The sequence below is a fragment of the Carcharodon carcharias genome, chromosome 1 (genome assembly GCF_017639515.1).
Source record: "Carcharodon carcharias isolate sCarCar2 chromosome 1, sCarCar2.pri, whole genome shotgun sequence".
NCBI classification, from domain to species: domain Eukaryota; kingdom Metazoa; phylum Chordata; class Chondrichthyes; order Lamniformes; family Lamnidae; genus Carcharodon; species Carcharodon carcharias.
Window position 1 is genome coordinate 2,607,728 of NC_054467.1, and position 15,263 is coordinate 2,622,990.

At 41.4% G+C, this 15,263-nt stretch overlaps 1 protein-coding gene across 2 annotated transcripts in view; it reads right to left on the minus strand.

The window, feature by feature from the left end:
* The window catches only part of LOC121277620 (serine/threonine-protein phosphatase 2B catalytic subunit alpha isoform), a 356,398-nt gene that overhangs the window by 146,218 nt on the left and 194,917 nt on the right, over positions 1-15,263 (minus strand). The window lies entirely within an intron of this gene.

The following is a 15,263-nucleotide window of genomic DNA, read 5'->3' on the forward strand; positions in this document are numbered from 1 at the left end:
CAAAAAGTATTTCACTGGCTGTAAAGTGTCTCAAGACACCCTGAGGTGCTATAGAAACATCAGTCTTTCATTTAAGTGCATAAATACAATTAATTGTACATTCATTTCTAACCACTATACAGTAGTTCTTCAAAAATACAGGATGACTGATACAGTAAGGATCTATTGATAATCAGCCTCACACAAACGGCTGACATCTGCCAATAATTATGGCCACCATAAGGAATTAGTTTTTTTTAAGTGCAAAGGGAAGAATGAGTAATGGCAAGCAAAACTTGTCTTTACATAAAATCTTATTGTGCCTCGGAAGCATTTCAAAGTACTGCACATTCAATTTTCCAACCGTACCAGGTAGACCGGAAATCTTGTGGCGTAGTCGGTAGCTTCCCTATCTCTGGGTCAGAAGCTTCAGGTTCAAATCCCATTTCAGGACTTGTTGGCCACAGAAGGTGCATTCATAACATGGCCAAGCTAGTTGATTATCAGCCTGTAAATCTTTCCAATACTCTTGATGACAGGCGGTAAGAGCAGGAGAGTTTCTGGTCAGCCACACTGCAGAAGGCAACAGCAACCACTGCAGTAATTTACCAAGTGGAATTATGGACCAATCCAATGGAAGTCCAAGGTGGCCAATGCTCTCTTAGCGCCTGGAATCTGGAGGAGGAGGAGATTGATAGGGGAGATGAAGTAGCTTGGCAAGTCCAAGGTGGCCAATACCCTCTTTGAGCCGGTACCCGAAGGAGGAGGAGGGTGGCCAGGTAAAGCACCATTTTGGGCACAAACAAGATGTTGAGCTGGTTATATCACAGTTCAATTTTCTGCTAAATTTTCTGAGTAATCCATTTGCATTTTTTGAGTAATCCAAGTTTTCCATCAACCAGAGCAATTGGAAACAGAATAGAAGCAAATAATTTTTGTCCTTCATTCTTTTATGGGATGTGCGTGTCGCTGGCAAGACCATCCCTAACTGTCTTTGAAGTGAGTGGCTTGCTAGGCCACTGCAGAGGGCAGCTAAGAGTTAACCATATCAATGTGGGTCTGGAGTCACATGTAGGCTTGGCCAGGCAAGGACGGCAGATTTCCTTCCCTAAATAAAGACATATTAGATGGGTTTTTACAACAATCAATGGTCACCATTACTGAGACTAGCTTTATATTCCAGATTTATTACAACAGCTGCCGTGGTGGGATTTGAACCCATGTCCCCAGGGCATTAGCCTGGGACTCTGAATTACTAGGCCAGTGGCATTACCACTACGCCACCATCTCCCCGATAATTTTCTTTCCTTGATGCATTTAAGAAGTGGAAACCTGGTGCAGTTTTATTAATTCAGCTGAAAATTGGCTCATCATTCAAAATAAGCATTTTTAATAAGGGTGTTCTGCTTTCCACCTATGAGTAACCTGATTAAAAATCACTGGAAAATACTTAATAAAATCTCTACTGAGCTATTTAGTAGTTCAATTGGATCTCACTAGATAAGCTTCTTTGCAAATTAAGAATTTTTATTATAAAAACTTCCAAAACACACCAAGTGCCTTTGTGAATAAGAAAATGCAACTTGAAGAGCCATTCTTGAACAGGCAGAACTGCTGAAACTCACAGTGCTCATTATTCTGAAGAGGTGTGACTGGTTTTGTGGGCAGGACTAGTTCATGTGAAGTGATTTTGTTTTTTTGTTAACCAGTGTTAACGATTGCCCAAAACTCAGTTTCAGTTCAGCATAAATTCTGCCCAAGTTTTCATGTACTTTTTGCATGGGTTCAGTGATTTCACTCAGATTGTGCTGGTAGAACTAGCGGAAGCAAGACTCTTGTACAAGTTTTGACGGAGCTGAGAGGGGTTTTTGTTCACATTGTTACTAAACTTGTGGGTCACACATCAGGTATTAGGCCCAAACTTGACTTCTTGTTCCAGTGGTAAGGTAGGGCTTTGATTTCCCCATTCAAACAGTATTTATCAGTGTGCATATCGACATCTTTTCAACTAATGAGCTGGAGATGGAGCAGCATTTATACCAGGATTCAAGGAAAAAATGTTTACTTACTCAGCAAACAGTCTACTTAAACACACTACAGCAAACAGTCTACAGATTCTAATTTAAACAGCACACTATAGCAAACATCTCCAGCAACGATGTGGCCCACAGGCTGTTTGCTGCCCGCATGTCTTTCCTGCGGCCCATTCGCTGACCTTCCCCATCACCAACCTTCTCCCTCACCATGCCTCTCCCACTTGCTGACCCTTCTGCTCATCAACCCTCCCACTCGCAGCCGCTCTCAATCCCTCCCTTGCTGCCTTTCCCTGAGCTCACAGTGAGGGTCCGAGAGAGGGAGAGAAGCTGTGAGCGGGTGGGTGGGCGAGTTTGAGAATCAGTGAGGTGGTGAGAGGGAGGGTCAGCAAGGTGGCAAACAGGAGAGGCCGCCAGCAGGAGGGTTGGGAAGATGGCAAATGGGGAGGTCGGCAAATGGGGGAGGTGGCAAGCGGGAGGGAGGTGGTGAGTGGGAGGTAAATAGAAAGAGTTAGTAAGTTTTAAGAGTTACTAATTTATTAAACACACTAGTAACCATATACTTGGCATACTTTGTACTTATGTGTTTAGCTTTTATAATCCTTTTTTGTGCTTTACCAACTAAGATACATTTTTGAAGAAACCTCAATGAATTTATAAGTATTTTTAAAATTCTACTTGCGGCCAATTAAAATTTTCCAGTATCCCAAGTGGCCAGCGCTATTTTTCCTGTAAATACCACTGGAATATAGAAGCTATTTAAGCAGTGCGCTATAGCAATAAGTCTACAGAATCTACTTAAACAGCAGACTACGACGAACAGACTACAGAATCTATTCAAGAGTCCCTACCAACTACAGAAAACAGAACTCCTGACTGAAAATAAAGCAGAGTCTCTCAATAAGAACAGGATTATTTATCTAGTAAAATACAGCGAGTGGAGGGCAGGCACAGATTAGATATGATGCTGTAAAATAGTCCTAGTCACTTAGAGTAGTGCAGTCTCCAGGTGTGATTGACAGGGGGGAGCTGCATAGTCATCTCCATTCTGGCTGGGAATGGTGGTGTGACTGTATACAGCTAACATCCACATAATATCTCCAGTTTGTGTGAAACAAAACTTCTTTACACTGATGCTGCAGTTATGTGAATGCACGCTGTAATGAAGTTACTGCCACATTGATAAAGCTTTGCACACAACAGCAGCAAGATGCAGAACCAATTAATTCTAGTCTTTTGGTCCTGTTGGTTGAGGTGGGGTATGCTTGTCTGTGGAACCATGAGGATTCCTTGTTTCATGAGATCTTTGTTGTCAGCCTAAATCACCAGGGTCTTGGTTTAAAATAAAACCTGAATGGAGGAATCATTACAATCCATAAGACGTTGGAGAAGTAGGCCATTCGGCCCATCGAGTCTGCTCTGCCATACAATGAGACCATGGTTGATCTGATAATCCTCAATTCCACTTTCCTGTCTTTTCCCCATAATCCTCGATTTCCTTACTGATTAAAAATCTGTCTATCTCAGCCTTGAATATACTTAATGACCCAGCGTCTACAGCCCTCTGTGGTAAAGAATTCCACAGATTCATTACCCTCTGAGAGAAGAAATTCCTCCTCAATTCTGTCTTAAATGAGCGACCCCTTACTCTGAGATTATGCCCTCTGGTCCTAGACTCTCCTGCAAGGGGAAATAACTTCTCAGCATCTACCCAGTCAAGTCCCCTAAGAATTTTATATGTTTCAATAAGGTCGCCTTTCATTCATTTAAACTCCAATGAGCACAGGCCCAACCTACACAACCTCTTCTCATAAGAAAATCCCTCCATACCGGGGATCAACCTAGTGAACCTTCTCTGGACTGCCTCCAATGCCAAAAGGTATCTTTCCTCAGATAAGGGGACTAAAACTGTTCACAGTATTCTAGGTGATGTCTAACTAATGTCTTGTATAGTTTTAGCAAGACTTCCTTATTTTTATGCACCATTCCCTTTGAAATAAAGGCCAACATTCCATTTGCCTTCCCTAATACCTGTTGAACTTGTACATTAGCTTTTTGTGATTCATGCACGAGGACTCCCAAATCCCTCTGTGCTGCAGCTTTCTGCAGTCTTTCTCCATTTAAATAATATTCAGCTCCTCTATTCTTCCTGCCAAAGTGCATAAACTCACATTTTCCCACATTATATTCCATCTGCCAAGTTTTTGTCCACTCACTTAACCTGTCTATATCCCTCTGTAGACTCCTTGTGTCATCCTCACCACTTGCCTTCCCACCTATCTTTGTGTCATCTGCAAACTTGGCAATAGTACATTCACTTCCCTCATCCAAGTCAATAATATATATTGTAAATAATTGAGGCCCCAGCACTGATCCCTGTGACACTCCACTAGTTACAGGTTGCCATCCTGAAAATGCCCCCCTTATCCCAACTCTCTGTCTTCTATTAGTTAGCTAATCCTCTATCCATGATAATATACTACCCCCAACACCCTGGGCTCTTATCTTATTAAGTAGCCATATGTGGGGTACGTTATTGAACCCCTTTTGGAAATCCAAATATATTACATCTACTGGTTCCCCTTTATCTATCCTGCTTGTTATCTTCTCAAATAATTCTAATAAATTTGTCAGGCATGATTTCCCTTTCATGACTCTGCTTGATTATATTATGTATTTCTAAATGCTCTGCTATTACATCCTTTATAATAAACTCTAACATTTTCCCAATGATGATGTAAAATTATGGAGAATGTGCAACACATGTTTTTCAACCCAACTGCTCATTTATGCTCCAAACAAACCTCCTCCCAGCCTTCTTCAGCTAGTCCTCTATGTAAAGCAGTTTATATCTTTCTCTTGTGTGTTTATCTTAAATCCCTCTTTGCTAGGAGCAAGGTGAAGCTTCGTTCTAAGAAGTTAACTTACATTAAACCAACCTATTGCACTTGTTCAGCATCTATTCAAAAACCTATTCCCACTATAACTGGCACCTTGCATGTAACCTGAAACACTAATCCTGTCAAATTGTAATGAATGGTGTCTTTATTAAACAATTCATACAACTGAAAACACAATGCAAATCTTGCTTTCACCCAGAGCAATCACAGCTCCGGTTCATGTCAAATGGTAACCTTACAGCATCTGTGCACCAAAAAGCTATGTTTCTTTGGAAAATGTGAACATACTAGCTTAGAGATGTCATAAAATGCCAAGTTGTGCACATTTTTCAATATAAACACAAATATACCAAATATTGTTCTTCCAATTTCTTTATCCGTTAGATACAAAAGTACTTTGAAGAGCTACACTGGTCACAGATAGGCCCAGATAAGATAAGGAGTTCTCTTCCTCAAGTTGGGTCTTTAAGACAACTTGGCAACTTTCAGGGTCATTCTTGGTGTCAGCCACAGGTGGTAAGTTCACTGTTTTCCATGATCTCTAGATGATTGGCCAAGTACCATAGCCACAACATTGCTGTATTCACTGTTGGCACTCATTTGCTGCTTGTGGAACCTTCCCTTGGCTGTCACATTTGCCTACACAGCTACCTAATAAATAATTCACTGGTTGTACAGTGCTTGGAGACATTTTGAGTATTGTAAGAAGGAATGAAATGCAAGTCCTTCTTTCCTTCTCTTCATTTACACTAAATACTTGAAGTCTGGGACATTCAAGTAACATTATTTCAATGCCAGAATCAATGATTTTTAAAAAACAGAAATTTGAAAATAGAGGTTTTGATAGAGTAGATATGGAGAAACTGTTTCCACTGGCAGGAGCGTCAGTAACCAGAGGCAATAGATTTAACATCAGTAGCAAATAAACCAGAGGGCGAGACAAGAAGATTTTTTTTAAACGCACCGATCTGGAATGCGCTGCCTGAGATGGTGGTGGAAGCAGATTCAGTAGTAACCTTCAAAAGGGAATTGGATGAATACTTGAAAAGGAAAAAAATTCCAGGTAGGAGATAGTGACCCAACTATGGAGATGGTGGATAATTCTTCACCAGTCAACCTGGAGAACACATTGTTGGAAGAGTCAGAGACTGATTGTTATTGGGAGAAGTTGCTCTGGTTTAGCTCATGCATTCTTTTTGCTGCAGTTCACAGAGATTCATTTTATATAGACTCTGTAGACTGATTGGTGTAATGTTTAAGTTGACTGCGTATGTAAATGGACTCATTCCACTCTGCCTCCAACTTATTTGCTGATATGCTGGTGTCAATAGACATTCTGAATTCGCAAAGCATCCAAAGTCAAGTAAACTAAAATGGTAGAGCTACTTAACAATGCTGCACATTACAGCACCTTCAAATATAGCAGGGAATGAGAGGGCACCTCCGACACCATCACTCTCTGCACATTTTCTGATCAAATCTGTGCCCAATGGAGTCTGTGATAGCTCTTGACGGAGAGGAGAAATTTGCCATGGTATTCTTGCTTGGTAACACCTTGTATATCCTAGGGGCTGACCGTAAAAAGGAACTGTCATGTCTAGGAATAAAAGCATGATCGCTCAAACAAGCAGTTAAAAATGAACCTTCTGTCAGTTCCATTAGCAGAATCCAGAAAATCTCCAACCTTGTTTCAGGAAACAGCATTAAACCTCCTGGGTGTCCAAATCAACACTTTCCTTTAATTTCCTTTGAACTATCATTTTCGGAGAACCTTAATAGCATTTCACACACATTTCCAATTGTCAGTAGAGAAGAATTATGCATAGCTTGACAGGTATGTAGACCTGCGCAATACAGGAGGCACTTGCCGCCTACACACACAGCAGCAAAGTTGAATCACATCAAGGAAATGAACCCATTTGATCTTTTCATCAAAAGTCGGCAGCCTGATCTTAAAAGTCAACAAGATGAAGAATTCACATCATGCAACCATTCCAATAGCACTTAAATATGCAATAGGTACAAAGTTCACAAACATTGCATAATACATGAGTATCGAATTTACTATTACTGTCCTTGTAACACTTCCTACCAGCATTTTGCTGCACAGCTAATTTTAAATATAGTAAACAGAATTTAATAATAAAACTGAATTTTAAAAAGCTTAATCCACAATATCCTAGCGAATTTGAAATTTCAGCTTTGTGAAAGGACTGTGAAAGTGATGGATGCAAGGTTGAAGAAATTGCAAATTGCTGCACCTCACTATATTGGAAAAGCAAAGTGCAGGAGGCAGCATTTAAATACCTCAATTCAAAATATTATAATCCACAGCGCTGCTTATTATTATACAAAATCTCAAGCAAAATCTAAACTGTGTAACAATCTCTTAATACAAAATACGACAGGGTAGAAGTGGAGAAGATGTTTCCACTTATGGGGAGACATAAACCAGGGGCCATCAATATTAGTTAGTCACGAATAAATCCAGTCGGGAGTTCAAGAGAAACTTCTTTACCCAGAGAGTGGTGAGAATCTGGAAATCACTGCCCCAGGGAGTGGTTGCGGTGAACACATTTAGGTGGAAACTAGATAAACACATGAGGAAGAAAGGAATAGAAGGATATGCTGATGGGATGAGATGAAGAGGGGGTGGGAGGATGCTCATGTGGTGCAGAAACACCAGCACAAAGTAGATGGGTCAAATGGCCTGTTTCTACATAATTTCTGCATAACTTCAACTAACATATAACTTCCACATAATTCCATGCAATAGTATCCCTCCTGTATCATAGCACAACGATTAAGAGTACAAATATACTAAAAATGATCAAATTAAACAGACCCAATTTCCATTTTAATCCCATCTCTTGCTGTTCAATTCAGAAAGAATGAATATAATGTAACACAACTAGATGAAGAAGGTATAAAGAAATCCATAGTAAATGGGTAGAATTTAATATTGAACAGAATTCTCAAACAAGTCTACTGAACATTTATTGCATGGCTGGGAAATCAGTTTTGAATTATCCATGAGCCACGACTCTCCTCTAATGAACTAGTCACATTTTACAGAGTAACATGTTCTTCAGGCATTGGTTAAGGTATTAAATTAAAGCAGCAGTGCCTCTAGGAATAGGCTGTACTATATCATAAAGCAGCAATGTTAATGTACTGGGTCCTGGCTGCTGTAGGACAATGTTAGTTGACTCTAAAGTCTAGTCGTTTCTTCAAACATTAATCGGGATCACAGCTGTCCAAATACTGGTAGGCAGCAGGTTACAGCAGCACTTCTTGGACATGACATGCCATCAGACCCTAATGTTAAACTCATAAGCTATGGGTCCCATTTCCCCATCCTGTCCAACCCACCCCCTCCGAAGCTGACATTGGATACTTGTAGGTGCAAAACAAAAACCGAAGACAGACACAAAGTGAAGTAGTTTAGGAATTGGAATGGAATTCAGAAGTCTCCATAAAAATAAAAATTTGCAGAAGATGATGTTTTAAAAATTTATAATTTTCCCAAATCAAAGTCGGAAATATGAAAAACAATGAATTCAGAGAACAAGGAAAGCTCAGATCCTGACTCTGGTTTAGTATAAACATGGTTTGGATATCATTTCACTGCATTACAAATACACCCCGAGCCTTGATTTTTGTGCTCAAGTCTCTAGCGTGACTTCATCCCACAAACCTTCCAACTTAGGTGAGAGGGCTGCAAACTGACCCAGTCTGACCCCTGTGTGCTGCTGAGCAGGCAATTACACAATGTCCAGCACAGAAACAGGCCATTCAACCCACCTGCTCCGTGCCTGTGTTTATGCTCCAAGCCTCCTCCCACCCCCTCTTCATCTCACCCTATCAGCATCTCCTTCTATTCCTTTCTCTCTATCTAGCTTCCCCTTATGCGAGTTCTACATTCTCACCACTCTCTGGGTTTAAAAAAAGTTTCTCCTGAATTCTCAATTGGATTTATTGGTGACTATCTGATATTTATGGTCTCTAGTTCTGGTTTCAAGAGGAAGCATCTTTATGGCCACTCCATCTAAACACTTCATAATTTTAAAAGACTTCGATCAGGTCATCCATCAGCCTTCTCTATTCTAAAGAAAGGGGCCCCAGCCTGTTCAATCTTTCCTGATAGCTACAACTTTTCAGTTCCTGGTATCACATTCTTGTAAATCTTTCTTATATCTTCTCTGCTTTTTTTTAAAAAAAAACAGAATTGGGCACAGAAACGTCTTCGATCCATTGATCCATTAATTCCACTGTTGGATCTGAGAAGTTCATTTTTCTAATATACTGGAGAAATCCCAGGGGCAGAGTAAACCAGCAACGGATGGACTGGCGGAAAAGCTGTTCTCACTCGTAAAAGGATCAAGAACAAGAGGGCACAGATTTAAGGTGCTTTGCAAAGGAAGAAAAATGGGAAGAAAAGAGTTTCTCACACAGAAAGTGGTTCAGGTCTGGAATGCACTGCCTGGAAGTGTGGTGGAGGCAGGTGCAAACAAGGCATTCAAGAGGTCATTAGATGATTCATGAATAGAGACCATGTGCAGGAGAATAGGGAAAAGGCAGGGCAATGGCACTAGGCCGTAATGCTCATTTGGAGAGCCAGTGCAGACATGATGGGCTGAATGGCGTCCTTCTGTGCCATTAAAATTCTCTGATTCTGTGAAATCTGAAGCACCCGGGTTTGAAGGTGCAAATGCAATGGAGCCCTTACTGGTACCAGTGATTTCACAAAAAGAATAAATCTTGTGTGTTATAGCAGTGAGCAAACTTTATCAGCCAATTATAATATGTTGTTGAAACTGTCGCCACTGACAGGAGACATAGGTATCATGTTATTGGCAAAAGAAAGGGAGACTAGATGGAGACTTTTTTTAAAGAAGCACAGCAAATTGTTATGATCTGGAATACACTATAGACTATAAGATGTAGGAGCACAAGTAGGCCATTCAGCCCATCAAGTCTGCTCTGCCATACAATGAGACCATGGCTGATCTGATAATCCTCAACTCCATTTTCCTGCCTTTTCCCCATAACCCTTGATTTCCTTACTAATTACAAATCTGTCTACCTCAGCCTTGAATATACTTAATGACCCAGCGTCTACAGCCCTCTGGTAAAGAATTCTACAGATTCATTACCCTCATCAAAGAAATTCCTCCTCATCTCTGTTTTAAATGAGCAACCCCTTACTCTGAGATTATGCCCTCTGGTCCTAGACTCTCCTGCAAGGGGAAATAACTTCTCAGCATCTACCCTGTCAAGTCCCCTAAGAATTTAATATGTTTCATTAAGGTCACCTTTCATTCATTTAAACTCCAATGAGCACAGGCCCAACCTACTCAACCTCTTCTCATAAGAAAATCCCTCCATACCGGGGATCAACCTAGTGAACCTTCTCTGGACTGCCTCCAATGCCAAAAGGTATCTTTCCTCAGATAAGGGGACTAAAACTGTTCACAGTATTCTAGGTGTGGTCTAACTAATGTCTTGTATAGTTTTAACAAGACTTCCTTATTTTTATGCACCATTCCCTTTGAAATAAAGGTCAACATTCCGTTTGCCTTCCCTATTACCTGTTGAACTTGTATGTTAGCTTTTTGTGATTCATGCACAAGGACTCCCAAATCCCTCTGTGCTGCAGCTTTCTGCAGTCTTTCTCCATTTAAATAATATTCAGCTCCTCTATTCTTCCTGCCAAAGTGCATAAACTCACATTTTCCCACATTATATTCCATCTGCCAAGTTTTTGTCCACTCACTTAACCTGTCTATATCCCTCTGTAGACTCCTTGTGTCATCCTCATCACTTGCCTTCCCACCGATCTTTGTGTCATCTGCAAACTTGGCGATAGTACATTCACTTCCCTCATTTAAGTCATTAATATATATTGTAAATAATTGTGACCCCAGCACTGATCCCTGTGGCACTCCACTAGTTACAGGTTGCCATCCTGAAAATGCCTCCCTTATCCCAGCTCTCTGTCTTCTATTAGTTAGCTAATCCTCTCTCCATGCTAATATACCGCCCCCAACACCCTGGGCTCTTATATTATTAAACAGCCTTATGTGCAGTCCCTTATTGAACGCCTTTTGGAAATCCAAATATATTACGTCAATTGGTTCCTCTTTATCTATCCTGCTTGTTACCTCCTCAAAGAATTCTAATAAATTTGTTCAGCATGATTTCCCCTTCATGAAGCCATCCTGACTCTGATTAGATTATGTATTTCTAAATGCTCTGCTATTACATCCTTTATAATAGACTGCAACATTTTCCCAATGACTGATGTTAAGCTAACTGGCCTATATTTACCTGTTTTTTGTCTCCCTCCCTTTTTGAATATGGGTGTTAAGTTCTCCAATCCTCTGGAACTTTTCCAGAATCTAAGGATTCTTAGAAGATTACTACCAGTGCATCCACTATCCTTGCAGCTACTTCCTTTAATATCCTCAGGATATAACCTATCAGGCCCAGGGGACTTATTGGACTTCAGCTCCATTAGTTTCCCTGGTACTTTTTCTCTCGTGACAGTTGTATTTATTTCCTCCCCCCGCCCCGCCCTTTTTGCCCCTTGATTATTTAGCATTTTTGCAATGCTATTAGTATCTTCTACTGTGAAGACTGAAGCAAAGTATTTATTCAACTCCTCTGCCATTTCCTGGTTCCCCATTATTATTTCCCCAGCATCATTCTCTAAGGGGCCTATGTTCACTTTGGCCTCTCTCTTCCTTTTTATATAATTAAAGAAGCTCTTACTGTCCGTCTTTATATTATTTGCTAGTTTACCCTCAAAAGGTTATTTTCTCCCTCTTTATCTTTTTGGTCATCTTTTGTGGTTTTTAAAACTTTCCCAATCCTCAGGCTTACCACTAATCTTCGCCACATTGTATGTTTTTCCTTTCAATTTCAAACTGTCCTTACCTTCCTTGGTTAACCATGGTTGATTTATCCCCTTCCTTGAATCTTTCTTCCTCGCTGGGATATATCTTTGTTGAGAGTCATGAACTATTTTCTTAAACGTCTGCCATTGTTTATCAGCCGTCTTTTCTGCTAAACTCCTTTCCCAGTCCACTCCAGCCAATTCTGCCCTTATTTACCCTTATTTAGGTTTAGCACAGTTGTTTCTGACCCAAGTTTCTCACTTTCAAACTGGATGCTAAATTCTACTATATTATGGTCACTGTTTCCTAGGGGATCCTTTACTCTGAGATCATTTATTAAACCTGCGTCATTAAACATTACCAGATCCAAAATAGCCTGATCCTTGGTTGGATCCACAACATATTGTTCTAAGAAACCGACCCAAATACACTCTATGAATTCTTGCTCATGTCTACCTCTGCCAATTTGATTTTCCCAATCTGCATGAAGATTAAAGTCACCCATGGTTAAGGTACTGCCTTTTTTACATGTCCTCATTATCTCTTGATGTATTCTTTGTTCTACCATATCGATACTGTTAGGGGGCCAATAGACTACTCACACATGTGCCTTCTTCCCCTTTTAATTTCTTACCTCCACCCAAATGGATTCTACATCTTTCGATCCAAGATCATTTCTTGCTATTGTACTTCTTCCATCGCACACTAACAAAGCTGCCCAGTTTCAATGAAAACTTTCAAGAGGATAAATATTTGAAAGAGAAAGAATTGCAGGACAATCGGCAAAGAGGAGACTGGAGCCAAATGGATTGCTCTTTCGGAGAGCCTGCTCAGACATGATGGACCGAATGGCCTCCTCCTGCTCTGTATCATTCTGTGAATGTTCTTGCTCGTGATTGTGCTGCAGTGGAAGCACCAGGGAGATTTTTTTTGTTGCAGGGAAATAATATTGAATTGGAAAGTAATTACAAAAATGTTTTGCATCACAAGAGGTGGAGCCCAGTGTATGATTAATATTAATTAAGATCACAGTCGCACTGCATCTGCCACAGGGGGGAAACACTAAACTGTGCATGCAGTTTTAGAGTTAACCCTCTCATCACTAAGTACGTGCTTTTGATTCCCTTCAGTGAGATTGCGATAAAAGTATAGGCCCAGTGATTCAGATTGGTTACAATCCACAGCCCTTTACTGTGCTTGTACAGTGTGTACAGTCATAGGCTTTCTCCACTGTTTGTATTGTGTGTACAGAGACGTTCTTGTATCATGCATTATACAAAGAATCACACAAATAACCAATATAAGATAATCAGTCGGGATCACCACATGGCTCACTTATGCTTGCTGGAAGCTGCATTTATTCATACTGGAAACGCAATGGCAAATCCAACCCTGTCAATCCTGCAAAGTCCTCTTTACTAACATCTGGGAGCCTGCGCCAAAATTGGGAGAGTTGTCTCACAGACTAGTCCAGCAATAGCCTGACATAGTCATCCTCACGGAATCATACCTTACAGACAATGTCCCAGACACCACCATCGCTGTCCCTGGGTATGTCCTGTCCCACTGGCAGGACAGACCCTGCAGAGGTGGTGGCACAGTGGTATACAGTCAGGAGGCAGTTGGCCTGAGAGTTCTCAACATCAACTCTGGACCTCAAGAAGTCTCATGGCATCAAGTCAAACATGGGTAAGGACACCTTCTGCTGATTACCATGTACCGCCCTCCCTCAGCTGATAAATCAGGGCTCCTCCATGTTGAACATCACTTGGAGGAAGCACTGAAGGTGGCAAGGACACAGGATGCACTCTGGGTGGGGGACTTCAATGTCCATTGCCAAGAGTGGCTCGGTAGCACCACTACTGACCGAGCTGGCCGAGTCCTAAAGAACATAGCTGCTAGACTGGGTCTGTGGCAGGTGGTGAGGGAACCAACAAGAGGGAAAAGCATACTTGACCTCATCCTCACCAACCTGCCTGCTGCAGATGTATCTGTCCATGACAGTATCAGTGGGAGTGACCATCGCACAGTCCTTTTGGAGACAAAGTCCCACCTTCACATTGAGGATACCCTTCATCATGTTATGTGGCACTACCAACGTGCTAAATGGAATAGATTTCAAACAGATCTAGCAACTCAAGACTAAGCATCCATGAGGTGCTGTGGGCCATCAGCAGCAGCAGAATTGTACTCAAACACAATCTGTAACCTCATGGCCCAGCATATCCCCCACTCTACCATTACCATCAAGCCAGGGGATCAACCCTGATTCAATGAAGAGTGCAGGAGGGCATGAAAGGAGCAACATCAGGCATTCCTAAAAGTGAGGTGTCAACCCGGTGAAGCTACAACACAGGACTGCTTGCGTGCCAAACAGCATAAGCAACAAGTGATGGACAGAGCTAACCGATTCCACAACCTATAGATCGGTTCTAAGCTCTGCAGTCCTGCCACATCCAGTCATGAATGTTGGTGGACAATTAAACAACTCACTGGAGGCTCCACAAATATCCCTATCCTCAATCATGGGGGAGACCAGCACATCAGTGCAAAAGATAAGGCTGAAGCATTTGCAACAATCTTCAGCCAGAAGTGTTGAGTGGATGATCCATCTCGGCCTCCTCTGGAGGTCCCCAGAATCACAGATGCCAGTCTTCAGCCAATTCAATTCACTCCAAGTGATATCAAGAAACGGCTGAAGGCACTGGATACTGCAAAGGCTACGGGCCCTGACAATATTCTGGCAATAGTTCTGAAGACATGTGCTCCAGAACTTGCCGTGCCCCTAGCCAAGCTGTTCCAGTACAGCTACAGCACTGGCATCTACCCGGCTATGTGGAAAATTGCCCAGGTATGGCCTGTACACAAAAAACAGGACGAATCCAACCCGGTCAATTACCGCCCCATCAGTCAATTCTCAATCGGCAGTAAAGTGATGGAGGGGGTCATCAGCAGTGCTATCAAGCAGCACTTGCTTTAATAACAAAACAAAAACAGAATTACCTGGAAAAACTCAACAGGTCTGACAGCATCGGCAGAGAAGAAAAGAGTTGACGCTTCAAGTCCTCATGACCCTTCAACAGAACTGAGTAATATTAGGAGAGGGGTGAAATATAAGCTGGTTTAAGGTGGGGGGGGTGTTGTAGGGACAAGCAAGCAGTGATAGGAGTAGATAATCAAAAGATGTCACAGACAAAAGAACAAAGAGGTGTTGAAGGTGGTGATATTATCTAAATGAATGTGCTAATTAAGAATGGATGGCAGGGCACTAAAGGTACAGCTCTAGTGGGGGTGGGGTGGAAAGACTAACAGGGCATAAAAGGTATAAATTTAAAAATAATGGAAATAGATGGGAAAAGAAAAATCGATATAAATTATTGGAAAAGACAAAAGGAAGGGGGAAGAAACGGAAAGGGGGTGGGGATGGAGGAGGGAGTTCAAGATCTAAAGTT